Genomic DNA, 27924 nt, shown 5'->3' with positions numbered 1-27924 from the left:
TTCTTCTAATCCTAGGGCCTGAGCACCAAAGACAGCTTAATTCCAGAAACAGCTCAGGCTGGTGAGTGCAGAGGGGAGGTAGAGGCTGAAGCAGGAGCCCAGGGAGAGTGTGTCTGTGTGTGTCTATGTGTGTGTGTGTGTGTGTGCATGAGTTTGTTTACTCCTTAACTGCATGATGGGAATCTATATATTGATTTAGAGGTCTGTTTGTGGCTAAACAAATGAAAATCTACCTGGTATGCAGGGGAAAAAAAGACCTCTAGGTTTTACCTTGTAATTACGTGGTAGAATACCTCTTGAGGAAGATAGGAAACCATGCTGGAGGCTGTGCACTGGAGTGCAGAATAGCTTGTCAGGTGTATGGCTATATTTGCTTCCATCTAATTTCCTCTTAGGATTTTCTGCTAAGGTGTGGAGTAGGATATTAGCAGTTAGCATTAGCTCTGTAAGCTCATTTGTGTGGTAGCTGAGTTGTGGCTGGCTGGAACAGCACAGCTGCTGTTTTGCCATGGCTTTGGAGGAAGGGCTGATGTGCAGGCAGCTACCAGGCTGCTCCTCTGGCAGCTCCCTGGGGTACCTGATCCTGGGAGATGCAAGTCTACCCTGAGTGTCCCAGCACTGCTGCACTCAAAAGCCCTGTTGCCAAAGGAAGGAGATGACTTGTCTGAAAATCATCCTGCCACCTGCAAGTGCTCTTTCCTCCAAGACCCAAAGGAGCCTTTTCCAAGCTTCCTGGCCTCAACAGCAGGGAGCAGCCAGCCTGGCTGGTCTTCAGCCATCAGTGTTTTACAAATGTCTTGCACCGTGCTTCTTGGCTCAGAGGGGTTTCCTTGGAGACCTGATGTCCTGTAATTTAGTGAGGCGAAGAGAACTGACACCAGGCAAGGGGCAATGCTGGAGAAATAGTTACAGAGGGAAAAGAGAACGTGGGGTCTGTCTACACTCCCTTGCAGAGGCAGGCACGAGCATGGTTGAGCGTAGGAGCACGGGCTGAGTGAGAAAGCTGGTTATGTTCAGAGCAGAGGAATTTGGCAAGGAGATACAGCTTCCCACACGCAGCAGGGAGAAGCTCCTCGGTTAACCCATTGATTCCAGATGAGCTGCTTTAAGATGCTCTGTGGTGTTCTGCTCTACAAAACCAGGTAATGTCCTGTTTGGGCACAGAGATCTGCTGTGCCTGGGTTTTCGCTTGTGATGCCACAAGTCCTCAGGCAATACAAATGGGAATTTATCTTTTTTCCCAATTAATGACTTTGTCTTAACTCCTCATTTGAACAGTTAGAGGGACCACAGGGCCTAGGTGCTTTAAAAAAGTTTCTCCCTCCTTTTCAAGTCACGGCAAAACCCCAAAGGTCTAAGCACAGAGCTCAACTTCTGCAATTCCTCACCAGGAAGCCCAGCATCAAGAGCTCTATGAGCTTGGGGAAGGGGCTTTGTGGTTACTTGTAGCTTTTTTTCCCTTGCTTACGTCCCCTTCCCTTGGTGTGGCAGCAAACATGTTCTGAGCATGATGCAAGTCAACCTCGGCAGCTCTGAACTTGTCTGCTGTTGCATCACCTGGAGACGCACGTGGAAAAGGAGACTCTTCCTGCTACCATCTGAATTTGGGTGCTCACATTTCCAAGGTAACCAGGTTATTTGTGGGCTGCTGAAGTCTTGTTTTATCCTTTGTGTGAGCAAATCAGGCTATTTGCAGTGTTGCAAAGGCACTCAAATAATTCAGCTAATGAACACGTCCCTGTATTTACAGCCAACTGGCACAGGCTGTGATAGTCATGCTCTGAGGTGCTTGTAAGGAGTGTGAAAGCAGGCTTTCTTCCTGATTTTGTGCCATTTGCTCCCGTGCCTCCTCAAATCTGTCTCTTAATTGTGTGGTGCTGGGCTGGCTAAATGTAATCTGGGATGAGAGGGTGGGTGAGGGAACGTTCAGCAGGGAGAGCAGCTCCTGGAAGTCCCATTCAGCTTCCACGTCCTGTTCCCGCAAGTGTCTTTATTCAAACTGCACAGTTACCCTTTCTCCTGGTTTTGTCCCCCGACTTCCTTGCTGTGTCTCCCAGCAGCACGGGCACAAAGGATGGGCCATAGCGAGGCCTCCTGGAGCTGCCCTGTCCGGTCTGGCACTGTGGGGTCCAGGCTGCAAATGTGGCTCGGCTGTTTGCTGGGGCCATGCTTGCGTTTGAACAGCTGTCTGTGTGCTATCCGTGTGGGAACCGCCTTAAATTGGCGGGAAAAGGTGAGGCGTCGGCCCTCAGGACAGCTGTCCCCAGGGTCCTGCCTCACCACACGCTGCTCCAGGGGCACCTGAGGGGACCCCGCCTGGTGGCCTGAAAGGCTCGTGGCCGTCACAGTGGTACAGAACTGCGGCTGGGTCCTGCAGAGCTGGGAGGATGAACAGCCCTGGCAGGAAGGCCCCGAGCTGGCCGAACGCCTCAGCCTGCGATGGCGGCACAGCCCTCGGCAGCCGTGATGGAGGCGGCACCTGTGGTCAGAGACTGAGCTGCCTGCTGTGGAGCTGTGAGTTTCTGGAGCCTGCGGGCTCCTCCCTGTCACCTCCCGGCTTCCCTGTTCCGCCGTGTTGTGATCCTGTGTTTGGGCTGGGAGCCGGGTCTGGGCGGAAGCTGTGGTTTCAGCTCTGGTGGCTCTTTCAAGGGTTGGGGTTTAATTACGGGTTGGGAATGAATCCCGTGGCAGGCGCAGCCACCTGGGCCAGCTGGATGGCCATGGGCTGCTGGGACCCTGTCTCTGTGGGCCACACGGGCCCCTCGGTGCTGGGGCAGTGTGGAACCCCCTCCCCTACCTGGTGCAAGGCAAGACCACCAGTGCTTTGCAGGCCTTTCTGCCTCCCTTCCAATCGTGCTCATTGCTGAAATTGCTCTTGTTCTGCATTGTCCTTATGTGCTTTCCCTGGTTTCTCCACTGCCTTCTGTTTCTTCAGATAGCTGGGAGTTGAGGTACTCCCACCTGGCAGCGGTTCCGTGGTCCTGTAGGAGAACAGAGCCCTGGCCCCATTTCTTCTTGGAGACATTGAGATGTTGGAAATGGAGATCAGCTGTTCTGTGGGAGATTTGGAGGGGATGATATGTGTGTTACTTATGTGCTGCCCAGTGGTATAAGTGATCCAAGAGCATGTAGGGCCTTAAGAAGTATTTGGTGAGGGACCCAAGTCTGGGGAGAAAAGGGAATCCAGACAGATTTATTTATTTCCCTACTTTCTTTCCCTGGAGAAACATCTGGCTTATGTAAAGCCATTTGCTGAGTTTCTCAGTGCTTTATTTTGAAAGTCTCTGCATTCGAGCACTCTTCTCATCTTCCTGCTCTTCTCATCTCCCATCACAGCCTCAAGGGCAGATTCTTCATGATTTGGGGTTTTGCTTTTATGAAGTTTACTCTTTGTTTCAGGCCTGTGTTGTCTTTTTCTTTTATTTTCTTTCCTTTTCTTGTAAAGGAGTGCTCTAGTTTGACTTGTGGTTTTGCCTTGTTTTCTTCTGAGAGGTGAATTGTTGTGATAAGCCCTGCAAAAAGTGGGAGGGAGCAGACTGGTGCGTTGGCGAGACCCTGGTCACTGATATGGCATTAATGAAAGTCCTGTGCCAGCAAGAAGCTGAGCTCTGAGGTTTGATTGCGGATATAACATCCTAAAAGCACAGCATTTTTCAGTATGGGAGATTTTGAGCTGAATTATGCATGAGGGGGTGCAGTTAGAGGGATAAGCACTTTCCTTCCTTTTGCCAATGCAGCTCTGGATTGGACCCATCATTTTCTTGTGCATTTATCCTGGCAGTGAAGTGCTCAGTACCTGGTGAAAGATTTACAGCTCTGCTCCAGTGGTGCAGTTTGTTTGAGTCTTATTCTAAATTTGCCACTTCCTCTCCCTGGGTAGCTGATTCCCTGTTGCGTGGACCAGGCAGTGGTCCAGGCAGGATCATACCCCTGAGAGCCAAGCAGGATCCTCTCAGAGCTGTGCAAAACAGGATGCTGGATGTTAGCTTGAGGGGATTCAGGGTGCTGAGACTGCAGAAAGCTGCCCTCTCCTCTGACAGAACAAGAGCTCTGCTGTCAGCTCTGTCTCCGTGTCCTCTCTATCATTCTTCACCTTCCCTCTGCCCCTATTCTGGCAGTTGCCTTTGAGTGATCCTATGCTGGAGGTTGAGGCAGGCTCCTGCATGTCTTGGCCTTGCATCCCGTTGGCAGAAAGCTGAGAGTGAGAGATGTTTGGGAAAGTTTTGTGGTGGTTTTTTTGTTTTGTTTGGGTTTTTTTTCTTAAAAAAAAAAAAAAAAGAAAAACCAACCAAAAAACAAGAAGCTTCGCTATTCATTCATTCCCCAAATAGCTTTCCCTTTCATTGGACAACATCCTCCTGCTAGGACAGTCCAAGCCTGTTCTGACAGACAGCTTATCTGCTTTACAGCTCTGACTGCTTCCTCTGTCTCTCCTTTGTGTGGGAGGTGTTTTGTCTTCCCAAACTTCTGCTGACTTCAGTGGGCGCTCGCCTGTGCCCGAACACGCACTGATAGTGCAGCTCAGTGCCGAAGTTCGCCACTGGTTTTTATTTATGTCCCTACAGCATGTTTTTCTTTGCAAAGGGAAGGACTCAAGTGGCTTGGGGAGGGCAGGAAGGTTGTTATTGAAAGTTAGTGAAGCTGAGGTTCTCTGTTCACCCTGTCTGGGTCCATCCTGCAAGTCCTGCTGCAGGACATGGTGAAGGCACTGGTGTCGAGGGGTTCCACGCTGGTGGGGGTCCAAATTTGGGCCTGATCTGCACAGGAACTGTATCTGAAAAAGCCTAGAGCAGCCAGCTTGCTGCTTTGCTGTGTTGCCAGTTGCTAAGGCAGTTTAGAGAAATTCCCAGCCTAGTTTTAAAGCTGGTAAATGTGGAGAGAAGTGTGTGTGTTTCTGCATGAAGCAAGGGTTACAAACGTTGGTATTTTTAGCAAAACAAAGTCAGTCACGTTTGAAGCTGCGGTTTGCCACTGTGCATTCCTGATACAGGGTCAACACTTTCCCTGAGATACAGTTTCCAGTCTACAAAACGATGGATGATGGTTAGTTTTCTTGAATCTCCAACACTTCTGTGAGTTTGTTCCTTCTGGAGGTACACTGGGGGGTGTTTATTGTGGCTTTAACTTTTCTCCCTGAGCTGTGGGATCCTTCCTACTGGCCATGCAATGCCACCACATGTCCAGTGCTCCTGCATGTGCAGTGGCGGCCCAGGGATGTTTGTAGGTCAGGGATGACAGATACTGAGCAGGACTCATCAGTGCTATTAATTAATTGCATTCCAATGGCAGCGAAAGCAGTAGCAAGAGTAATAAACAAATTATAATCTACATTATGAAGCTGACAGGTGCCACCCACTCATTACCTGTCTTTAACCACTCTCATTACTACCCAGTCTTTGTGGGAACTAATCTTGCTGCTCAGTGTCCGACTTGTTCATTTAATGCCATTATCTGAAGCAATCGGCCTCTCCCTGTGAAAGAAGAGGAAGGTGCTTTTCCTGAGGCTTGTTCTCTGGGAGCTCTGAGGAGGAGGCTGAGGGAGCACTTTGCAAAAGCATGGTGTGGCTGGGAACTGAAGACTGAAATCCACAGGAACAATCTGGGGAGGAGCTGGGGATGGGTGGCAGGATGAAAGATTGTAACTAGGAGGAAAAGTCTGCACTCTGTTCATCTCTATGGGATTGAGGACTGATATCCAGTGAAAGGGATATTAGGAAGAGCCACATTTTTTTCTCTCGGGATGTTTTCCAGGGTTCAAAAGCAAGCTGGGTTGCTGAATAATGACGGTTCTCTTTGTGGCTGCCCCAGGGCATTGCAGGAGGAAGTCCTGATAGTGTTTCTGTGGGGATCTGTTCAAGCTCCCCCTGGGAAAAAGAAACTGTGCTCCAGGAGTGGTCTGGCATAGGCCGAGTTCAGCAGAGTCAGGGATGCTCAGCCAGAGGAGCCTCCTTGGTGCCTGGCTCCTGCCATTACCTTGTCTCAGTCCATACTCAGTGTTAATGACTCTGCTGTGCCTGAGCTGCAGCTGTTCTCCTTTCCTCACTGACACAACTGGGAGCCTTCCTGGGGAAGATTATTGAAGCCTGGAAGCTGATGAGTTGGGCTGAGAGAGCAGATGGGAAAATAGGTCTTTTTCCAGATACTCCATGGGTGGTTGGACCCTGGCCAGCCAGAGGTCCTGTTGTGCTCTCAGAGTTTTGGGATATGTCATGGGGGTCTCTAATGAGTAAATAATAAGCTGAAAGCTGAGAAATTAAAACTGAGAGGTGAAGGGCCAGCTTTCCCAATGGAGGACTGGCATCAGTCAGGTGCAACAAGGGCCTGTCAAAAGCCAAAGGAGTTGAATGTGTCTGTTAATGATAAAGAGGAGTAAGTGGCAGATGAAGAAGTTTGCTGCTGACTATTCAGAGTAGCAAAACCCAAAAGCTACACCGAACAGCTGTAGGAAGTCCTTGCAATGTGGAGTGGTGGGGTTATAGCATATGATGCTGAGAAAGGCAAAGCGATCCAGTGGGAGGAGGGAGCCATCCTAATCTAAAATACAGTGCAACAAGCTCAATAAGGGATAATGCCACGAGAGAGAGAGATCTCAGAAGTGCGATGAACTGTGCTAAGGGAGCAAGGCTTGATTCTGAGGATAGTCAAAAAACCCAAAGCCAGTCACCTTCTACAAGAAGAGCTGAGAACAAACAGTATAAATGCACTGTATGAATCTGTGGTGAATAAAGGCCTTTGTAGGCTTGGGGGACGTTGGAGTAAGTAATGCCATGAAAATCCATTGAGTGCTTTTAAATATCAATACACAGTATCTTGCTGAGAAAATCTTACAACTGCAAATAGCTGGAGCCTGGGAAAATGTTTGTAATGTAACATAGCTACATCCTTGGCCTGTTCTTATACTCTTCACCAGGTGCTGCTGTCAAGTCCCACTGAAAACAGGACACAGGGCAGGATGAAGTTTGATCCAACAACAGTTGGTGGCTCTGATTCCTCCGCTTCTCCAAGAAGATACTGTCCTGGAATGAGCTGTGTGTGGCACACTGTGGTTGTGTGTCTGAGGAGCTTTTATGGAGGCTGGAGACACTGAGGTCTCTCTCTGTTCAATAAAGAGAGCTGCTGAGGTGCATGGCTTGAGGAGAAAACTCCCGAGGTTATTGTACATCTGTTATCAAATGGACATTGCAAACAGACAGCCAAAGCATTGAGAAGGTCTTTGTACCAACAGGAACATCTTGTTCTTCACCAGCACCAGGCACTCTGAAATGAACAGATTCCTTAGGCAATGGAAAACTATTGCCTGGGTCAACAAACCCACCTCTTGTCTCCTCTGAGGAATGTTTGGGCAAGAAACCAACTCCAAGAGGATTTGCTTTCTTCGACCTGTCCTCTCCCATCACTTCTTAAGTACCCTGCTTCTGGTTAAGAAGGACTGGATGATGTGGAAGTATCTGGATGGGTCAGGACGACTCATCCTGCCCTCAAAGCCCTCGTGTGCTACTTAAACCCACACCACAGTGGGGCGAGACACTGTGTGGGAGTGTGAGACAGTTCCTAATGTTCCTGTTGATCAAATGGCCCACTGAGTCTCCTGATCTGATGTGGTGATAAGTCATAACAAGGACTCTCTCTTAATCCTCATTATCCTCTGCTGGCGCTTCCTGCCCACATACACTAGATATTTCCTATCAACAGGGAGTAACCTCTGTGGAAGATAGGATCAGATTCCCAGGAACCAGGCTGTAGTAAGAGTGAAGAAAGAATGAGGAAACAGTCCTAATTTGAGGCTAATCTTATAAATACAGGGCTGGATACAGACAATAGGAAGAGATATGTCAGAAGAGCTTTAGCATTTATTTAGGAAAGGATCATCTTTTTCCAGGAGTAGCCTTAATTGTAACTTATGATGTGATGAAGTTGCTGTTTGATCTCAGCTTCAGCAAAGAGACAGATTCTGTGTTGTGCCACCAGAGGAGGAGTAGCCTGTGAAAAATACAGGGAAAAGTGTTTTTAAAAGTACTTTTTTGTCACTTGTGTACTGATTCAAGATGCATGGATGGAATGTTTACTTTTCCCAGGTTTTATTCGAATAAAACACTAAATAAGAAGGAAAATGCTGTGTGGTTTTTCCCAAGGCAGACATGCTAATGTGTGTACCCATTAGGTATTTAAAGTTGCATGGCATTGCTGAAAATGCAGAAACCCACAAATCTTTTCTTCTAGCGTAAGGGGATTATTGGGGGGGGGGGGGGTGTTTCTTTCCCCTACCTAGACCCACAGCTGGAGCCTGTACCAGTCAGAGACTTGGCCTGTCCTTCATGCTTACCTTTTATCTGGGCAGGGTGGAGTGTGCTGGAGCTGTTTGTAGTGAGGAGTTCTCTACAGACAGTTGCTTTTATGAACCTTTTTTAGACAACCTGTTTAAAATGAAGAGCAGCCTCCTGCCTGTCCCTGTCCTGTCCACATCCCAGCACTGTGCAGGGAGCCTGTGATGCCTCTGTGTGCTTCATTGCAAGCAGGATGAGAGCAGGTGTGTGTTTGTGAGAAACGAGTTGCCTTTACGGCAGATGTGAGGGTCCCTTACCACATATTCATGTACAGCAGGTGTTGTAGCACAATCCCATAACCGTATGAATGACTACAGTGCAACAAGGTGTGGACACTGGTTGCTCATCCCCACCCTGAAGGAGGTGTTGCAAGTTCCTGAAAAATGCTGTCATGCCCTTGCGGGTTTGGACTCGTTTGGCTTTTCACTATCTGTCCTGCTCCCTGGTGTGTGCTGGGGTTGGTGTTTTGTTTGTTGCCCAGCTCTGGGCTGGTCACTGCTTCTTCCTTCAGAAGGTTTACAAGCCTTGCCTTGGATCAAGTTTATGAAGCTGCAATGATGTACAAACCCCTGTTGCTTCCTGGAAACTTCCTGTTCCTTTTAGATAGCCCCACTTGGACAGGAGATTTCACAAGGCCTGTCCCAGGCTTCCTGTATGAGTTAGGACAAGGCTTTTCAGCCATCCATATGCCATTTGTATCTTAGTTTCCCACTTCCTATTGTTTCTGGCCCTCCCAGGACTGATTTTTTTTCTGAAAGTCCTCAGAACAATGTGGACTTCCATTCCTTCCCCAGGTGGCTGGCTCTGCTGTTTTCTCTTCACCATGGCAGGTTATGTGATCTAAGGGTTCTACTTCAATCTGAGACAGGGCACATTTTGACTCTGATGGCAGGTTTGGTTTTCTTCTCTGTTTGAGATAAACTCTATCAGGGAGCAGGGCTGGCTCGGAGGACATATACAGTGGTGTGGGCACAGCAGATCCTCTCTGTGCTAAGTTTACTTCCGTGAAGGGTTGCTAAGTAGTGCCTACGGGTGGTTGATGCAGCTGGATAGTGAACAGAGTGTAATTGCTTCTGCTATCTTCTGGGATGTGCTTCCAGCAAGTCACGACACCTGGTAACGTGCTTGTAACATCTATTAACCTTGTAATTTTATAAGTGGTGCTTTAATCCTGCCTGGTTGCCAGTCAGGTCTGGAATCATCGACTGTGGCTCTCCATGGTCACTGCTAAAATGCTGTGCCTGGTCACTGAGCTTGCTGCATTTTGCTGTCACCATTGTCATCTCCTCCTTGTCAGATGCTCCACTCCTTTGCACAGGTCAAAGCCTGCCCTTGTTTATTAGTTTTCTCCCTGAGTTCTGAAGAGTGGATGTTGGAGTGTTGATCCTTTCCTGGCCAGGTGCTGCTGTGTGATATCTGCCCCTTACAGATGACGGATACCCTGCAGTGAAGAGCTGTGGGGCTGAAGGGGTCAGCATTTCTGCAAAGCACTGAGTCGCCTGGTGTGGCACTGGAGCTTGGGAAGGTGGAAGAACTGGAGCAAGAGTTTGGGCTTGCTGCAGAAAGAAGATTCAAGAACTCTTGTGTGTGCTGTTGCAGCAAGGGGAGTCCCTGCTGCTGTGGAAGGGACATACCAGCCTCAGGGTGCTCAGTCAGGCAGGGAATGGACGGAAAGGGATGTCCTGCACTGGCTGTGAGCAGACCCTGGACTAAGCCACCAGCAGAAAGTTGCTGGCTGAGCAGGGATCGATCCCTGAGCTTTTAACAAACCAGCTTTCACCAAACCTCATGGCTCAGCCTTCTTCTCCCAGGCTTGCTGTGAGTGTAGGTGTGTCGGGCCAGAGTACCCAACTGCTGGAATCCTGATCTGTACCCATTCTCACCTGGGAAGGTGTCCCCTGGAGAACTGCAGGCAGCAGTATCCTACCATGTGGGAAGCCCTCAAGAGCAGAAGGCTTGGCCAGGAGAAGGTGGGGAGCACACAGAGGATCTTGGGGTGGGTTTTCAGGACAGGCTGACTTCCAGGTCCAGCTCTGGGGCAGTCCTGGTAAACGCTCTTCACAGCACTGGGAGGGACTGGTGTTCAGTGAGCAGGGCGGGGTGGATGCTCTGTGCCAAACTCTCGCTTGTCTCCTTTCTCTTTAGGGCATTCTTCATTCATTAAACTTGCTACCAAGGCAGCTTTGGTGGAAGTAATCAGTCTCCTGAAAGTGGAGGCCTTTCCTGAGTGAGCACCCAGTGTTGAGGTTTGGGTGAACTGCTGTGTTTTTGGAAGATCAGAGTGGGAAAAGTGGGGATTTTTGTTGTGTGCTCCATTACCAGTGACTGTGGACAAGAACACAAAGCAACAAACAACACCAAAGAGCAGAGAGCCAATTTTAATTGCCTGCAGTCAGATGGTGAGTGGAGCTGAGCTTTGAACAGAGAGCACAGCTTGCCTCTAAGTCTGTATGTCTTCCTCCTTCCTGGCTCTAAACGTGACTTCTGTGGCTCCAGAATAAGCAGTGGGAGCCAGTTTAGGGTGGGCACCATCTCGGCCTTCCACTTTCCTTAGTGCCCCAGTCAGCAGGGCCGTGATCCCTGGGCAGCACCCCTGTGGCACGGCTGTCATGCAAAATAACGAGCCGGCAAGTCCTGACTCCTTATTTATATTTTGGTGAAGGTTTTTATCGTGTTTCCTGCAGACACGGACGGAGAGGAACGGGTGGTTCTGCTGTTGGCAGCCCTTTCTGATAAAGGCCAGTGGCTTTTCACAAGTCTCACAGCTCTTGAGTTGCTGTTGGGTCTCAGTATATCCCCTTTTGCTGCTTCACATTGCTGCTTCTCCTGTGCCTGCTGGAAGACCGGTGTCTTCTATGAAAGGGATTTTTAAGAAGCTGCTTAGTCTGTTTACTTTTCATCTCTATAACCCTTATTCTGTTTGTGTGCTTTTTATTCTTCCTCTGTCCCAGAAACCTCTCATTTACCCTCCCCAGGTAGACAAAATTTACAGGAATCTTTAATTTGTTAATTGAAACTGCTTCTTGCTGTGCATGGAAACAAAAAAAAAAGCAAACTACAACTGCAACACAATGGAAGTGTAAACAGGAAAACAAACGAAAAACCCTTCATTTTGGAGACATAGTCCCTTAAGAATGTAAAACCTTCTAGGCCTGGAAGGTCTGTGAGTCAAGTATCAATTGGTCTGATGTACCAGAAAAGGAAATGTTTAACTCTTTTATTTGTGTCCAGGAGAGCTCAATGAAGCCTTCAGGTTAAAAAACAACTCAGGAGGATTCAAAGGAAAACAGCTCATAGGGCTTCCGGCTGCATATGCAGCACTTTAAATTTAGAGCTTCATGGGAATGTTAGTAGTTTATTCTCAGCAGTGTCAGTGGAATGAGTCTGTAATTTGGAAACTTTTGCATGACTTTCAATTTTAAAATAAAAGAGAATTCTGGCCTAGATTTTAAAAAGTGACTGTGGAAGGTTCCCCCAAACCAGTGGTTAGATAGCCCATAAACAGTGTCTAGAAAAGCAGATCCCTTAAGGTTGTTTCCACTTGGAATCCAAATTTATTAAGTCATCTTATGTTGGAAAGTCACCATGTGATTTGGACAACCAATAATTGGTGAATTATCTATTAGCCAAAATATATTCAGATAAACTGAATATTTGAACATAATGAGTAAAGTCATCAAAACTGAAGTCTGTTCATGGCTAATTTGTGAACTGTCAGAGGAGCTCAATCATTTAATGAGCATTTGGTTCCAAGCTGTGCACCTAGGTCTAGTGTCCAGCTGCAAAGGAGCAAAATGTTCAGTTAAGTTCAGTATTGATTGTTTATGAAGATCAGATATTATTGTTATTGCTTTACTTGGAAAGGACTTTGGAAGACTTTGGAGTGTCTTTTTTATTTTAATCCCTTCTGGCAGGGTGCCAGCAGGTCAGATGCAGACAGTTATCCCCTCTGCACTTGGTCAGACAGTTAACCAGGAGTTTCTTTGGTCTGGAAGTTCAAAGGGGGTCCTTGTCTCTGCTGCACTGGGATCCTGCCAGGCAGGACAGCACTTTTCAGCTCTGCAACTTGAATTAGGGCAAAGGAAGAACAAACTGTCACTATGAGCTGTTCCAACCAACTCCCTTCTTCTGTCAACTGCCAACCATGATTTTATGTTTAATTATTTGCATTACATCACTAGTCCTGTGCTAGGTGTTGTACATGGCTAATGATGCAAAGCCTACCCCAGGTCTGGGCACTGTACGGGCTTCCCTGTAGGGCGGATATGCCAAAGTGTTTGAAGTGCTCAAGGAGGGGAAGCTGGCAAAATCTCCCCTACCTCCTCCCCTTGGAATAGTAGGATATTTAACATGCTAATTTAGCTTACTTATTAAAATGGAATATTTTTCTTCAGAAGTAAACCCTGCAGTGGTTAGAATCTCCTTTATGCTTTCTGTGCCATGTGTCTGAGCAGGACAATTTTGAGGGAGACCCTGCCAGATGTCCACTGGGCTCTTCCCACCTCCACAACCCCAGCATCAGACTCCAGAGGATAAAAGTCAAAGTGTCTCTTCTGAAGATGCCTGGTTTACAAGCAGATCTCCTCCCTCCCAGAGCCTGTGGTGAGGGCTGGCTACTTGTCATTGCCCCCTCGTTATTTCCGCGTCCTCACAGCCTGTGTGTACATACAGATTTCCACTTGTTTTTTTATCACGTTCTCCTTTCTGAGCTTCCCTTTAGACTGTTGATAAACTGCATTGCTTAACATGGGCGAGGGTGTTGGTTTTGGAGGGTCTGGCAGGGTTCCTCGCAGAGCACCCGGACGCACAGGAACTATGACAGCGTGGTCCCATGATCTGTGTGGTCTATCAGCCAGTTCCCTCCTGGAGGAGTGTGCTTGCTGCAGAGGCCAGCTGGGATGGTCAGAGGAAACTGAGAAAGGATGTTCTGTGTACTGGTGGTGAACCTCTGAGCAAAGGGGGCTAGGAAAGGGCAGTGCTGGTGGTAGAGGAGGGCCAGCCTGACTCACAGACCCCCTGTCCTACACTCACCATGTCTGGTCTTAGAGGGTGGAGGGGAAAATTGTTCCTTCCCTGGCCTGTATTGGTGTCTCTGTGCTCCTGCTCCCATCCAGGGCTGTGTGTGTAGTGTCTGTGAGGCAGAGCAAGGCAAGGCAGCAGGTGCTCAGATGCCTCAGTCTTTCTCAATCCTGTGGCCAGACTTGTTGAGCCCAGTTCTCTGCCACCTGAATCAAGCCTGCCTTAACCTTGTGGAAGTAAGGTCAGGGACTGGAGCTGGGCTGCATCCTGCTATTCCCATGGCTAGTTATATACTAGGAAACCCAGGAGCTGATCGTGCTCCACTGCTCTGATAGGAGTTGCTTGCCCTTGACCCCTGTCCAGAGTTCTTGGGTCTGTCTGCACGGAAAAATGCTCTGCCTCCGGAAGAGGAAATATGGGCCCTGCTTCTATGAGATGCTGCAGGGTGGCCAAACATCCTCAGCAGATAGAGATCATGTAATTCAGGGGGACCACTAAACTTTTAGGCAGCAATTAAGACTTATGCAGTAACTCTGAGTCAACTAATGCATCTGGGTGTTGCCTTGGCATACTTCCGATGGCAAATCCTTCCTGTGTAGACTTGATGTTCTTACATTCTCCTCTGGCCTCCTGAATGCTCCACTTCAAAACTTGATCAAAAACCTGTGCTGATGCCAAAGGGAGATGTCCCATTAAATCCCTTGTCTTTCCTTTGGTCCTCTAAACCTGCAGGTGATCCCAGGCAGTTTCTTTGATGCCTTCTTCCCCAGTGGATGAAGTAATTATGACTTCTGTGCAGCAGGCTAATAGCTCTGAAGGCTTTAGTCAGGCTGATTAACAACTGTGTTTTAATAAAAAATGTTCTGGTAAATCCTTCTGAATTGCAGCCCTAATTACTCTGCAGCCTGATGTGCAGCAATTGCAAAGCTAATAGGATCACCTGAATCCAGTTAATGAATCTTCTGTCATGGCTTGCTGTGACTCACAAGATGTGTAGTGTTTCTTCTGGTCTCCCCTGCCCTGCTCCATTCCCTGGTGAATATTTATGCTCTGTATTGCTGAAGGTAAGGGGGTGTGTGCTTAGACTTTGAATGAATTAACTTAAATATATGTGCATCCTTCCTCTCATTTCAAGGGACTTATAAGGATCAAGGGCCTGGGCTTTTTGCTTTGGTCTCAAGGTGAGTTCATTCAAGAAGTTACCAGTAGCTGCTCTTGCCTGATAGTTCTTTTCAGGCTTATAGGTTCTGATGAGAAATCTGTTCAACCCTGCTCTCTGCTTCCCCAGTAATAGTCTGCATCTGTGTTAGAGAACAACAGAGTTAGGAGAGGAACACCCTTCCTCCTTGCTGCTAGCATATTAAGGTGGTTTGTGCTTGCATCAGGAAAGGAAAAAAACCCATTACACTGAAAGTAATTTGTTTTGTTGGAACCCTTTTCCTTTAGGTTTCAACTCCTGGCATGTAAATTTGCTTGTGCTCCCTGGCTGTCTCCCCTTCCCCTTCAAAAGGAAAAAGGCATTAACCCCGAATCAAAGTTTTTCCATCTTTTACAAGGTTGTAAGCTGGTGATCTGGAAGGCTCTGCACTGCTCAGGAGTGGGACTCTGGGCCAGCAACAGGGACCTAATGGTGCTTTTGGTTTTAAGGTACCTCTATTTTTTTACAGGTGGAGGATCTACAGGTGGTTCAGGGATTGTTGGCAGACTTGTGTTAAAGGTTCAGCCTAAGTCAGGGATAAACAAGGATTGTTTGAAAGTGGCCTTTCAAAACTTCTCTCCTTGCTCACTTCTTGTTCTAAATGTAATGTGCTTCTTATATAGATTTATAGGTTTAACTCCTTGTTGAGGCACACTATAAAATGTGCCTCTAACCATGTACCTCGTAACTACCATAATAGCAAGGAAGCCTGTCTGACGAATTCAGTGGCAGGAAGCAAAGTCAACATCTAAAGGATGTAATAAAGAGATTCAGGTGGGTAGGACATGGCAACATACCAGAGGAAAGACTTGACACCAGCTGCATTTCTGGTCCTGTAGCTCCAGTGCTGTTCTTTACTGGACATAATGCAATGAACCATTTATGTGACCTTTCATGGAGCTGGGGTTTGTGTAAAAGCCCAGATGTAAGGCCTGGGACTGTTGTTCCCCAGCTATGGGATATTCCTGTAGAGAGGAGGATTTACAGAGCAAATCTTTCTCTTTTCTGCTGCTCACACATTTCATACATGGGCCAAGCTGAAAAACTCCAGCTCACTGCAAGGGAGTTAGTAGAGGATACTGTACTGGGGATTTTCAGAGGCTTCATTAAATCTCTGTCTAGGAACTTGAAGACCTTGGGTAAGAGGGGAAAAATGCTAAATGATTCAAGTTCTGCAGTAGGAAGAGATTAATGAAGTTACAAAGGAACTGTACAAATATTTATTGCATGCTGGCAACAAATTTTGGGTCGGCCCTTTACAGCTGGGGGCAGGGAATGACAATATTTTTTTCTTTTAAGCAGAGCTTAGAGGAAAGAAAAATAAAAGGCTTGTATGATATTTAGAAAGAGGAGCAAAACCAAGCCCAGCAAATCTGCTTATAAACGATAAGACAAGGAGGGCAATGGAGCAGAGTTGGTGCTGGAGGGTTTGTGTTGCTTTCCTGGGCATTGGAAGTGCAGTATCATCCCTGTGGCTGCTCCTGCCTGGCTGGGACATGCAAAAAAACCTGTCGTGAATGATGGGCTGAATGTGGGAGGAAAAGAGTGCAGTTTATCTTGGATTTTTCAATATTACAGTGTCAGACTTCTGCGTGTCTGGCTCTCCCCTGGAAGTTCAGAGCCTTTGAAGGCTCCTTTCATTTCTGGTGTTCACAGGCATTTATCCTCTGTGCTGGGCTGGGTAACTGGGAATGGATCAGGAATGTAGGAACTGTAGCATGGATAGATACCAGTTTTGGTTGCCTGTGGTGGGTTATTTTGTTGCTGGTTTTGTTTGGTTTTCCTCTTTATGGAAGAAATGGGTAATGTGTGGCTGGAACTATCTTGACTCCAAGGTACTGGATGACATTAGCTTGGTGGCTTTGGGAGAGGGGGAATGCTTGCACTCCTTGCCTCCCAGAGGGTCAGATGGGTTTTTTTGTGGTGGGTGGGAGGAAGTCACTTCTCACCTCCTCCTCAGACAGAGCAGAGGTCTACTGTCTCGCTTACGTTTCCCTTAGTCTCACTGATAATATTTGTAATTCTGATGTTTTGGAAGCTGAGTGCAGCAAGATCAAAAGTCACACTTGTCGGCTTTGGGGAGAGTGAGAACTAGCTGCTTCCCACATGTCGTCTGTGGGATTGCTTCACATGGCCACTCTATGCTTAGGCAGTGCCTTGCCCTTCCTTACAAGATGCTTCAGGCCCTTGGGAGCTCTCCATGAAAGAGCGTGGCTGTGTCCTGGGCAGAAGCAGGACCTGGGGACCAGGAGGGATGGAGTTCATTCCTGGCTTCGTTGTCTCAGCGTGATGACCAGGCATGACAGAGCATGGCAGAGCAGGGTGTACTTGGTGCTGCTGGTCAGCAGCAGGCTCTGTCCTCACTTCACCTTCCAGAGGCAGACCAGATCCTGCCTAACACCTGATTGCCAGTCCTAGTGCTGAGCCTGTACCACTTGATTCTGGCTTGCAACAAGGCTGGAGAGGGAGCTGTGCAGTGGAGCTCCAATCTCCCTCTCTCTGAACCTAATGTGGGAGTTTTTGGCACGCCCCTGAGTGGGACAAAGACTTAAAATCCTTACCCCAACCTATGGAGAAAGCATTCAAGAGGCTTTCATCTTCGGAAAATGCACTGGGTTCTCTTGGATGAAAGAGCTATTATTTACCTATCAACAACATAATCCCCCTCCCTCCTACAGATTGCAGGCAAGCTCCCGGGGCAAACGGCACTGTAATTAAGAACAAATATTTACTATGAAGGACTAGCTGAGGCCTGGCTGGGCAAGCAGCCATGAGCCTTGTCTGAACTTGCCTTCTGTTTGTTCCCCTTTGAAAGCAAGGAGTCAAAGTCTTTTGTCAGAGGAGTGTTTGTGAGGCACAAGATGGTGGGTTGGGCCTCCGAAGCAGCCAGGAGCTATCAGGCTGTTTGTTCCAAGCCTAGGAAATCCCCCACAAGCAGAGTTCCTTGCATCTAGAGGCACTTCATTTTCTACTGTGGATGGCTCTTAGATCTGCAAGTGAGGGTTGGTGTGGGGACTGCAGCTGGTGCCACGCTACAAGCAAGTCTTGTGGAAATACCTGTCTGCTCTAAAATCACAAATTAATTCAGTCTTCATTTGCATCTACTTTCCCTTTTGATTTCTGTTGCAATTCAAGCATTTACTTCCCAGGACTCAAGCCCTGGAGTGTAGATGCAAGGGAGGTTGGTTGCTGGAGAAAGCGTGTCCTTACAAAATTGCTGGGACTGTTTCACAGCTCAGACTCGCAGCCTACTCACCTGCCTTCTTCCACTCTGATGAACAGCAAGGAGGGGTGACGGGGTTCTTGCTCATCTCCTGGCAAGGCTTGGCAAGCTGAAATTTAATAAATAAGTCAATTGTGAGTAATAGAAACAATTGCAAGGATGTGGTGTGTGGTTCAACCAGCTATCACTGCTGTGGTAGTGCAACAAGGCATGTGATTAGACTGGGAAATTGCTGTAGCAATACCAAGATTTACAGCATGAGTCCCACAGAAGAAGCAGATGTGGGAGACAAACACAGACACTCAGAGCTTGCAAAAGGACTGTCCAAATGTCTGAAGAAGGCCAACACCAGCTTCCAGAATGCTAAGCAAGCCGTGGAGGTAACTGGAGAGGTGCCCTGCACCATGCTGGTGTATGTATGTGCTATAAAACCCACAGTTACAACTTGTCAGAGTTTTTGAGGAATATGTCAACAACTGGTTTGATTAAAAAGGTCTTTTTTTGGTTAGTTCCTCTTTCTTGTAAGGATGGTCATGTATTGTCAGCAGTTTAACAGCTGAAAGCAGGATTCACGGTCTCCTGGCTCTTGGGCTGAGCCAAACCTGCCTGGAGCTCTGATCTGAGAGCTGCTTTATATATTAGATACCTGGTTTGGGCTTTTTAAATAAAATTCTTTGCTCGCAGAGAGAAAAATCTGTTTGAGGCTTTACTCTGAATGACCTGTCTCCTTTTGTTTGGGAGCTTAAATGCAACAACAGAGAGAAGGCAGAGGTTATCTAGTACACAGGGTCTGGGAGGGCTGGGAAGAGGAAGGGCTCTCAGCCATGAGCCAGAAAGTCACAGAAGAGCAAAGAAATGAGCTAGAGAGGCTCTTGCCCCTTAAGAGGGCAAGAAAGCTTCAACAGTGCCACTTGCTGTGGCTTTGTCAGTGCCCACCTCCTGCCCTGGCCCATGTGTGTACAGGGGGGAACAGGCTGCACAGCCACTCCAGCTCGTGCACTGTGACCAGTGTGTTAATGCTGGCAACCCCCAACTAAACCCATGGCTTGAGTGGAACAAAACTCGCTTGTTGTGTTTTTGCATTAAACCCCACACCGTCCTGGTTCATGTTTTTGCATTAAACCCCACACCATCCTGGTTCACACACCATCCTGGTTGTGTGCGGTTTTTGGCTTCAGTGTTCAAAAGAAATGTCAGAAAAGCTGTCGGGTCTCTGGTTTGGCTTCAACAAAGGTGTTATCCATTCCAGTGTGTCTCGTGCATATGGGCTGTGGGAGGGGAGCCCTGCTTTTGTCATCTTTGCCAGTGAGACAGACATCTAGTGTCCCTCTGCCAAGCCTGTGAGAGTTTTGCTTGATTTTTAAAGGGAGGTTGGTTTTTAAAGCTGCCTGGAGTATGTGCTGTGCTGTCTGAAAGAGAAGTAGGCATTGAAGTTCTGGTCAGGGAAGATACACGTTGGTTCTTTGGGGGAATGATTCCTGCCTTGTTTTGTTGATTCCTGCTACTGCTGTTCTTTCATGGTCACATTTGCTCACTGGCAGGTTGAAGAACACATGTATTTGGAGTACTGTGTCCTGGAAAGGTGAGTGCCTGCAAGAATTCCTTGGATAAGGCCTAGTTTGCCTTGGCCAATAGAAGATCTTGAAGCCAGATAGTCCACTAGACAGAGGTTGTGGAGGGACCTGCAGCACCCTAGTGCAGCAAGCAGTAATCAGGATTAGGGAGACTATCTTTTAAAGTTTTGTTTGGAGTTTTGTATCAAGGTGAGTCTGTGCCTGGGACTGTGTATCCACTGGAGAATTTTCTCATTTCCTTAAATTTACTATGTTAAAGAGGAGGTTGCTGAAATACTTCCTCCTTCTGCTCTTCCCTAATAGTCTAGAGACAGATTTAATGGTTTTCATTTGAAAAGGACCTAAGGAAAGAACTCAAGATATGCTTTTCTGTCTGACATTACAAAGAGACTTTCACACCTCATCTCCAGGCACTGCCAATTGTGTTGTGTCTTTTGTGACAGTTATCAAACAAATACACCAGGTATTTCCTAGCACTGCAGGTACCCATGGGAAGCTCTGAGATGGAGCACATGAAAGGAATCTGAGAAGACTGTGAGGATCCCCAGAGAGGTGAGTGGGAGGAGCAGGTTGCTGTGGCCCACATATTCCTGCATTGAGCTGATGAGGAAGAGTTAACTCATTTCTGTCTGAGCTGAGCCTCTAAGCAGAGGTTGATTGACTGAACATTGGAAATCTTCTCTTCATGCCAGGTGTAACAAGGATCATCTGGTAGAAATGTGTGTCTGCCCAAGACACAGATCTGCCTTAGACATGCATTAGCACGAATGGAGTTTGCTGTCTGCTGGAGGAGCCAGGTCCCCAGTTGAGCAAAGCCTAACGGAAATTGGATCCAGTCCAGGATGTCTGGATGGCATATGATATTTACTGAAATATGGCATTGCTTGTGTAAGCAGCACACCCTTCTCCCTCACTCTGGAAACCATCTGGGCTTCATGTGCGAGCGGTTAAAAGCCAGAGCAGGAGAGCATCTGATGCTCTCTGGCTCTTGTGATGTTTCCCTCTCCGGCCCCTCTCCATGGGTGTCCCTGCATTTGCAGGCATGGGAGTCTCAGCCATGCCCAACATCTTCTTAACAACCCTCTGAGGGTTTTCTTCCCTTGTTCTGCTGTGACTGTAAACGGGGTATGGTTGTATGAGGAATTTGTGTAGGGCTTTACTGACAGGGTAGGAGGCAAACTCTTGCCTAGGCCAGGATACAGTCATTTTGCTGGCCAAATCTTTCATTTCTAGCTGGGTCCACAGCCAGTAACTTTATTGACTCTACTGATTTTCATAGAAGCTGGAGTCAAAGCTCTTGGGAACAAGGAAGGATTATTTGGCATGTCTGTGCACTTGCATAGCAAGTGTTTTCTCCAAAGGGAGCTGAGCACCCTTGGCAGAGGCTTGGGACTGGGCAGAGACCCCTGTTCTTCACATGGCCAGGCTGAGAAAGGATTTGTCCAGTTGCTGTGTTGTAAGGGCAGAAGAGGACAGGGGAGTACAGGAAATTGTCCACTGCTTTCCTGGAATAATGCAAGTTTGGCTGTGCTTTTCATTAGATTCTGAGAGAGGGTTTAGTTAAAGGTAGGACCTCTGGGGTGGGGTTAGGGTTTCCTCCCCTGTTTTCAAGGCTTTCCTTGTAGCTTCCTCTCTGTCTGTGTATGCACACTCTGTGGGTTTTGTTTCTTAGAGGGAGCATCATATGACAGCGCCAGCATCTCTGATCTTTCTGGCAGACTGATCCCTCTTCCTTCCTGAGCTTGATAAACAGTCCAAGAAACTGCGCCTGTGTGAGAGTGCATGTACATCTTTGAGACCACAGCTTGCTTCTCCAGTTCTTGGTGTGGTTTTCTATCCTTCCGTCGTAGTTTCTGGTGTTTCTCTGCTTTGCCTTCCCATCTCCCCTCCTGCTGTGGTTTACCTGCTGCTGCTTCACATGAAGATGTGTCTGAACAACCTGTTTCTGAAAACTCTGACTTGTGCTCCCCAGTCTCTCACCCTGGCACAGGGTTTCTGAGGTGGTGGTTTGGGTTTCAGGCCCTTTTGACAAGATTTTGCAGTACTTTCTGAATTCAGTCTGCCCTTTGAGTGTTTCTCCCTACAACATGGATGCTGTGGCTTGCAGCTTACCCAGATGCCCAGTGCAGGCAGATGCACTGTTGGAAGAGGAAAGCCTTCTCTGTGTGTCTGTGCAAAGCACTGTAGCCCAGCAGAGCTCTGGTTCAGAGCAGGACTCTGATGTGGTAGCACAATGTGAATTGTTCCCAAATTCCAGCTGTCTTTGGCCTAACGTGGCTAAAATACAGAGAGGCACTAAATCAACCTTTCTTGCTTCCAACTCCAGCAGCTTGTGCTTTTGTGGCCAAAGAATCTGGCTCCAGCAACATTACTACTGCTGGAAAGTGCAAATGCCCTTTGTGGAGACACCTGTCAAGGCCTGGGAGGGTCTGGAGGCTTAATCTTTGCACCTCTGCTCTGAGAGGGTCTTGTGGGCTCGTACTTCCCAGAGCCCCTTGGAATTGTGTAATCTCTTGGGCTGAGAGGGGTGCATTTTACTGAAATAGTGCACGTGTTAGAATCTCATTCTCCTCTCTAGATCATTGCCGGATCTGAGTTTTGAGCATCAGGCTGGATTAGCCTTGTCCTGTCTCTTCAGCTCTCCCAGTTGAGTCTGCCCATTTCCACAAGTGTAGCTGATGATTGAGAAGTGATGTGGGCTCGTCCCCATCCTCCAAGGTAGGAGGAAGGTTCCCACTTCTGTGTTCTCTTCCTGTCTCTTGGAGCCTTGGAGAGATCCGGCAGCTCAGCATTCAATATCAGCATTTAAACAGGTCACTGCAGTACCGAGGTACCTTCTCTGCCCCCTCCCTTCCTTTTTCCTGCTTTGGCAGATTGCCTGGCCTGATTGACTGCATTTTGATTCATCTCTGATATTTAATCTCCTCCCTGGAGAAAGATGGGCAGGAGAGATGCTGTTGCTGCCCCGAGGTAGGAATCAAGAGCTGTAGAGTGTTATTTCATTCAGCCCGAGAAAGCCCTCTAGCAGCACAGAGGACATGTTGTGCTGCAGTGAAAGGCGGCTTTGAGAGATCATGTAATCTGCCCTCGCCTGGCCTTGTGCTGTCTCTTGCTGTAGGACTGGAATCAAAATACCATCTCAGATACTGAGCCCGATTGATTGGAGCTGTTTCAACCAATTCCATCTCTGTGTTCTGGAGGAAGACCTTTTTCCCCCTCCTTCCCCATCCCGGTCAGATAACATCCAGGAAACTCGGTGTCCAGACAAGAGGTTTGTCTTTTGCACGGAGGTGACCCTGTGAAGGAGGCAATCAGCTTCATAGCAAGTGGGAGCAGGTGGGCTGAGAATGTTGGAACAGGAGAGTGATGGGAGGGAGCAGGTGAAATGATGTCCCCCATCTCTCTCAGCCAGAAGGGTTGTTGGGGTTAAAGGGTTGGAATACAGATGAGCAGCTGTGAGGCAGAGGCTGGAAAGAGCTTTTTTTGTTCATGCTGAATAATGCTTGGTGCATTGGCTGCCTGTGTCTAGCTGTATGCTGTCCTACAGGGATGAGAGCTGTGCCCTGTTGTCCTTCCTCTTCCTCTGTCCCTGGGATTTTCCCCTGGGTTGATGCCTCTTAAGGCTGTGCTGCCCCTGGGGCTCTTCTTCAGGGACACTGACTGATGATGGGCTTTAAGGTAGTGAGGTTTAGCCTCTTCTCTCACATCTAGAAAGGTGTTTTTCTTTCTGGTTTGCCACTGCAAGAGAAGGATGGGGGTTCCAAGACTTACTGGGACCGGTCTTGAGTGAAACAGTTGGGATCAGAGCTCTGATACAGGTTGAGTTCTGCCAAACAAGAATTTCTGTGCTCTTCCATGTTGCCTGTATCCCTTGGCAGAAAGGAAATAGGATGAGAGCTCCCACTGAATGTGCTAATTTCTCCTGGGCCATATCTCTCCAAGGTCACTCGCTTGCAATTGCATCCATATGGGTGGTGCCTCTGCCTAGCTGGGCTCTTGGAAGCCCACCAGGATACAGATTTCATGTGACTGTGAAATACAGAGAGTTTATATGGCCATGTAAAATGCTACTCTTTACCAGGATACAGCCTCCTGGGGCAGGTCTGTGAAGGGAGCCAAGTCCTATGTCCTACTTAATTTCTTCTGACCACTGCTGTCCTAGGCCAGCTAACATATCAAAGGCCTGTTGAGAGCAGGGTCCTGTGATCTTTTTTTGCTTTAAGTGCTTGTTTCTGTTTGTTGGGAGTGCCTGGTGTCTTCAGGGAATGGTGGAAGGAGGTAGCGCCCTCAGCCTTGGCTGTGGCTGTGCTCCCTCCTGATGCTCTGTACAATCTTCACTGCCCCAGTACTCTGGAGGAAGCTGACTGCAGCTTTATTTACATGCCATGGGTGGGGATATAATAAAAGGAAATGAAGAAGCCCACACTGACAGCAATAGCTCTTGTTTGTCACCAGCAACACTGTGAGTCTGGCCTCACTAAAAAGCAAATACTGAATGGCCAGCTGCCATCCTGTCTTGGGCTCTGGCTGTATGCTCTTGTCTGGATAGAGGAGCAGAATTAGGCCCATTTTCTCACTGCAGGTCCTGCCGCATAAGGCAGTGGGAACGATGTGATGCTCTTCCCCAGGAATTAGCTTTGGATGAGGCACGCATTTAACCGCAGTAGGTCGGGCTCTCCAAGCGTTCTCAGGGTAAGACCCCCTCCTCTTTCCAGATGGTGAAATGTCTCTGAAGAGTTCCCACTCTGGATAGACTTTTTTATTTAACTGCTTGGCCTCTGCCCAAGGGAGTCTGTGTGGCTTTATGGGAAAGGATTTTTAGTTGAGCAGAGCAGTGTTGTGCACGTTTGAACATGTGTACCCAGTGGATCATTCAGCTGGGGATGGAATTGCTCTGTTGACCGCAAATGTTTGTGCATATGCATTGATTGCACTTATCTGTACAGTTATAATCTTTATTCAGTTGAAGCTTCTGGTTTTATACATCCGCTTGTTATTCTGTTAAACCCGTTACCACCTCCTTTCCTGTTGCATCCTCATCTTTATCATCTTGAGCCATGCACCCAGTTGGAAAGCGGCTGTGCCACTGGGCCTTGCTGCCCAGCTGCACTTGTGGGAAATAAGTGATTTCTTTGGGGTGGCTGAGTGGTGGGACAGCAGGGATGAGGACCCAGACCCTCCTCTTGGGGCCCAGAAAGGATCGTGATTTTTATATGGCTCCCTGAAAGGATGTTTATACTTGAATCTGCAGGGAGATAAACTAGATCTGACTTCCAGGAGAACAATTTCTTTACTCCTTTTTTCTTCTAAATGGATGGGAGGAAGACTGGATGAGGAGAGAAGGAAGTACTCCAAGGTGAGCTGAGGGTGGTATGGGAGTGGTGAACGCCTGTTATAGATCTAAGGAAACACAGGGAAGGAAGCATGCAGAAATAGTCTGGATCCAGTTGATGGGTTGTGCATGGCCCCTGCTCTGAGAAAGGTGATGTAAGTGCAATGTTTAGTATTCTGGAAAAACATCCTTGTACTGTAGCATTTATGAAAGCTTCAGGTCATTTTTCAGTCATACCCTAAATCCTGCTTTGTGACCTTCAGGAAACTCACTGTTACCTGTTTGTGCCTCAGGTCTTCCCCCATCTCTCCTTGGATGGATCAGTTCTCTTCATGGCAGCATCTTGCTCTTGTGGCCTGAGCACAGCCCGGGCTTTGGGGTGGTAAAAACTCACAGCCTTCGTGGCTAAAAGCTAAAGCTTCCAAAGGGTCTGAGCTTCATTCCACGTGTTCCAGGGTGGTGCATCTGGGAGCGAAGGGGAAGATGTAAGGAAAACTTTTGACTGCAAAATGTAGCAATGCTTTTTGGGTTTTTTGGTTTGGTTTTTTTTGTTCAGCACTTTTTTGGGCCAAGCAAGGCCCTGACTGCTGCTGTTGCTTCTCTCTGTCAGCTTCTTCCATTGGAAACTCCATTCCCTTCTCTCCTCTACCTTGGATAAATAACTGCTGTCTCAAGACCTGCAGGAATGCCAGATGGAAAGTGTTCTCTTCCTTTCAGCCTGGCTGGGCGCACAGGGCTCATTTACACCTTGCTGGCAAGTGTCAGTTGTTCAGAGAGGACTGGGCACTGCCTCCTCCACAGGAGTGGAGAGAAGCCAGGCTCCAGGACACAAAAGAAGTAAAGGAGAAGGGATTTGTGTGGCAGATGAATGCAGTTGATGTGCCAGTGCTGGCAGTGCAAAGGTGTTCTGTAGATCCTAAGGTGCAGAAGACAGTCTGCTCCGCCTCCCAGCTATGCTGGTTTTGTCTAGGCCTCTTCAAACACTCCTCAGACACCCCTATTTCAGAGCAGCTCTCACAAGCAAACACCTCAGGGAGGAAAATTTAACCTGCCACAAGTTTGAGGCTACAAAGCAAATTAGTGGCATGGTTTGTGATATGACCAGAAGATGTAATTTCTCTATCTGTGCTTGGGCACTGGTGGGTACCACTAATTTTCCAGGGACAGACATACTTTAAAGGAAAAACAACTCTGTTCTTGTAACCCATTCACCAGCAGCCTTCTCTTCTTGATATAACCACTTAGGGTGCTTTTAGAAGGAATGGGGAACTGGCAGTGGTGGGAATGCCTACAGGAGAAAAGTCAGGGTGTGGAAACACACTGGTACACAGGAGGAGTAATATGGATGACAGCAAGATGCCCAGGAGGCCACCTGTGTGCTAAAACCTCTCACTGGGACACCAGCAGCCTTTGGTAGAACTTTGGTAGAAGTAGACACACAAAGTGCAGAGTGATCCTAATCTACAACCCTTGTGGAAGCAGCAGAAAGAGAACTTGTCCATCATCAAGCTATTTTCAAACAGCACAGCTCTTAGGTAAGTGTTTGTGATAACATGATGGGTTTTCCCCTCACTTTACAGGATCCTCTCACTTGGATGATGTAAATGAGGTAAGTGCTAAATGGCATCACAGTCAGCTTGGCTTCCTGCAGGGCCTTCAAAGTGACAGAGAGGCACCTGGGGACATGGAGTGGCTTTGCAATAAGACCTGAGCTTTTGCTCAGCAGTCCTCTACCTGCTGAGTTTGAGAGGTTTATGCACGGGCTGTGGTAGTGATCGAGGCCAGATGGATGCTCAGACCTGGTTCTCCCTCACTTGTCCTGCCATCAGGTGTTGAGGTGTGGGCTTGGACCAGTCTCTGTGGATTGGTGAGTTTAGCTCAGGCTCAAACACGAGGGAAATGAGATCACCCATTTCTGCCTCTTCCCAGAGCCCTGCTCCAACAGGCACTGCTGTGCTGTGCAAGCTCCAGAGTCCTGGGGCTGCTCCAAGGCCGCCAGCCTTGCAGAGGAGAAGATGGTTTTATTTAGTTTGCTTATATGAAGAAAAAAGTCTGTCAAAATAGGGATTTGGAAAGGGGAGGTGGGAGCAGGAAGTCTTCCTGTTGGCATTTATTAGAAGGGAAATGAATGTTTTATGTTCAGGGGCCCTGCTGGATGTGCAGTGCTCAGGGACAGTGGTCTGGTGAAAGCCTCCTGACTTCTTGAGTCGGTGGTGAGAATGTGATCTGGAATAAGCAAGAAAGGGCTAAATATAGAAGCCCCTGGCTCCCATCCTGTGATGGTGGCTCTGCCCTCACTGCAGTCCTGGAGGCAGCAAGTTCTGCCTATTGTTCCGGTCACATTCCTGTGTCCCACGATGGGGCCTCTGTGATGGAATAAAATGAAGAGAAACAGATGGGAAAACAATAACCCAAGGAACAGGCCCTGAGCTTTGCTGGAAGCTTCCAAAACCCATAAATCCCCAAATGCATTTCTGCTGGATTAGGGAACTGAAGCAAAGCAAGGGCCAAGTGCTTCCCTTCCTGTATCCCACGTGCTCTTATTGCCCAGAGACAACTCCAAGGGGGCTCTACCTTGCAACAAATTGTTGTAATGGCACCTCTTTATCCTCCATATTTTAATTCTGACTACTTCCCTGTCTGTCCTTTCTCTGTACTCTCTTGTTGTCTTGCAGGCCTAGGGAAAAACTCACTGCACAAGGAGTGAGCCCACCTCTTCATCCTTCTCCTGCACCACTGGACTGGCTGCAAACAAAACAAGGGGCCTTGCAAGGCAGTGGTGTTGTCCCTCCAACGTGCTGGGAAGTGCCTTATAGAAAGGAATGGCTGTTAGTGACTGGGAATCTCTTGGAAGGAGAGAGGGATTGATGAGCACTAAAAGGGATCATGACCTGCCTGAAATGTCATGTCTGGTGATCATGAAGGAGTCAAAGGGATTGGAAGTCCTGGTCCAGCCACAATTTCTTTTTGTTTGTGTTTGAAGTAAGTGCACAATGTTTTCCTCTGCATATTGCTGTTATCTATGTATCCCTTCCTTAAGTGTGCGTGTACAAAACCCTGGGTGAGCAGCAGGGAAGATAGATGATTCCAGAGGTGAATGAAAGAAGTTTAGTGCTTTCTGCAGAACTCTGCTTTACCTTGCAGAAAGCACACAACTTGTTTACTCACCTACCTGTCCGTGAATTGGCTTTGCTCAAGCTCATCCAAAAACTACAGCTACTTCTTTCCCTGACAGCCTCTTAGCTGCAGTCCTT

At 47.9% G+C, this 27924-nt stretch overlaps 1 long non-coding RNA gene across 1 annotated transcript; it reads left to right on the top strand.

Moving 5' to 3' along the window:
* The first annotated feature begins 1638 nt into the window (after positions 1–1638).
* Positions 1639–27647, top strand: LOC113975870. The gene is made up of 3 exons (XR_003536958.1): positions 1639–2514; positions 26251–26279; positions 27346–27647. It is a non-coding gene; the product is annotated as an uncharacterized LOC113975870 (long non-coding RNA).
* Positions 27648–27924: the final 277 nt, after the last annotated feature.

The sequence above is a fragment of the Neopelma chrysocephalum genome, unplaced genomic scaffold, assembly GCF_003984885.1.
Source record: "Neopelma chrysocephalum unplaced genomic scaffold, ASM398488v2 Primary Assembly neopelma1_147, whole genome shotgun sequence".
Classification (NCBI taxonomy): domain Eukaryota; kingdom Metazoa; phylum Chordata; class Aves; order Passeriformes; family Pipridae; genus Neopelma; species Neopelma chrysocephalum.
The sequence above is the reverse complement of the archived record's forward strand: the minus strand, read 5'-3'. Positions and strand labels throughout refer to the sequence as shown.